At 42.9% G+C, this 2,355-nt stretch overlaps 1 pseudogene; it reads right to left on the reverse strand.

Annotated features, from left to right (window-relative positions):
• Positions 1–252: 252 nt before the first annotated feature.
• Positions 253–463, reverse strand: LOC121006477 (annotated as a pseudogene).
• Positions 464–2,355: the final 1,892 nt, after the last annotated feature.

The following is a 2,355-nucleotide window of genomic DNA, read 5'->3' on the forward strand; positions in this document are numbered from 1 at the left end:
AGCCAATTAATCCGTCAGTCAGTCTTAATTGGATTTGGGGTGTGAGCAGACTGGGCAGGTACCTGAACAAACCTACAGCTGCAGCATTAGGAGATTGACAGACTAGATGCAGCAAGCAGCACAGCACTGGGCAGAGAGAGGAAAAGCTGAAGTGCAGACTGAAGCAGGACACACATAACTTTCCACTTGCTTGCTGGAAGTAGGAAGGGTGCTTGCAGCCAATTTCATTCTGTTTTTTTATACTGGATTAGGAAGGGGTGCACCGGTCCTGGAGGTACTGCAATACCAGGTCAATGCGTGGAGTGGACAGAGCAAGCTCTTTTTCCATATCCCTGTTCAAAAAATCCATTTAATATATGGTCCCCAGATAATGGACGTATCAGATATTAAACTGATAAGAACAGATATTTTTATTTATTTTTTACCACTCAGGGTACAATACAAGAAACCTAATATAAAAGATCAGCGTATCTTCAAAATAGTTTTTATCACCTCATCATCGTGGTATTTTCTTTTTATTTATTCGAAAAGTCAATCCTTTACCAAAAACCTCCACTTTTTGAGATTCCACACCACCTTTCTGACAATCCCAAACGTAAATTACATACAATCTAGATAAGATTAATTTTACACATTCAAAAACTGGTACATCCTTTTTCTTAAAAACAATCAAATTCCGTAAATCCCATAAACTCTATATTACACACATCATAATAAACCACATCATCCTCACTTTTAATTTTCCACAAGCTCACATTCCGAACATAGCATTTTTTGCCTTTACATTACCAACTCCCGTCAATTCCTTAATCAATCCTCCGAGTTTCTTCCATACTTCTTTGGCATAATCACATCCCCACAATAAATGTCTAACAGATTCACTTTCTCCACACACTTCAGACTTAATTAATTCCCTTCTCTTTTGCTCTCACTTACAGGCAAAATATTATGACAACTCATGCACGCAATATCTTTTTGTCTATTCGTCACACCTGTCATAGAAATTTTTTCCCACACTCCTATTGTTTCATCCGATCTCAAACCTAAAATGTCACAAGTAGGGATGAGCGAACCCGAACTGTATAGTTCGGGTTCGTACCGAATTTTGGGGTGTCCGTGACACGGACCCGAACATTTTCGTAAAAGTCCGGGTTCAGTGTTCGGCGCTTTCTTGGCGCTTTTTGAAAGGCTGCAAAGCAGCCAATCAACAAGCGTCATGCTACTTGCCCCAAGAGGCCATCACAGCCATGCCTACTATTGGCATGGCTGTGATTGGCCAGTGCAGCATGTGACCCAGCCTCTATATAAGCTTGGGTCACGTAGCGCTGCACGTCACTCTGCTGTTACAAGTGTAGGGAGAGGTTGCAGCTGCGACGTTAGGGCGAGATAAGGCAGTGATCGATCTACAGCTGCTATTCAATTGCTCACTGTTTTTAGGCTGCCCAGAGCGTTTTTCAGTCACTTTTTTCTGGGGTGATCGGCGGCCATTTTGTGGCTTGTGGTGCGCCAGCACAAGCTGCCACCAAGTCCATTTAACCATCAATAGTGTGGTTATTTTTTGCTATATCCTACATCAGGGGCAAGCTGTCACCAAGTCCATTTAACCATCAATAGTGTGGTTATTTTTTGGCTATATCCTACATCAGGGGCAAGCTGCCACCAAGTCCATTTAACCATCAATAGTGTGGTTATTTAAATCTATCCCTAAAAGGGTATATTAGATTCAAGGTGCTGATAGGGTAATTCTCAATAACTTCACACACGCTACTGTGCATATCCAAGTCTAATTCTGTCCGTAAACGTATACCTGTCACCCAGCGCCTAAATAATAGGCCTCAAATTTATATTCAGCTAAATCTGTCATTACTGCTGTGCCTGAATTAGTGTAATACGGTACCTAAATAGATAGCCAGATAGTGTTAGGTGTCTGTAAAAAAAAGGCCTGAATTTGAATTCAATACATTGGGCCAAATAATATTTTTCTTATTGTGGTGAACGGTAACAATGAGGAAAACATCTAGTAAGGGACGCGGACATGGTCGTGGTGGTGTTAGTGGACCCTCTGGTGCTGGGAGAGGACGTGGGCGTTCTGCCACAGCCACACGTCCTAGTGTACCAACTACCTCAGGTCCCAGTAGCTGCCAGAATTTACAGGGATATTTGGTGGGGCCCAATGCCGTTCTAAGGATGGTAAAGCCTGAGCAGGTACAGGCATTAGTCAATTGGGTGGCCGACAGTGGATCCAGCACGTTCACATTATCTCCCACCCAGTCTTCTACAGATGGCGCATGAAAACCAAGCCCATCAGTCTGTCACATCACCCCCATGCATATCAGAGAAACTGTCTGAGCCTCA

This window comes from Bufo bufo, chromosome 6 (genome assembly GCF_905171765.1).
Source record: "Bufo bufo chromosome 6, aBufBuf1.1, whole genome shotgun sequence".
NCBI lineage: Eukaryota > Metazoa > Chordata > Amphibia > Anura > Bufonidae > Bufo > Bufo bufo.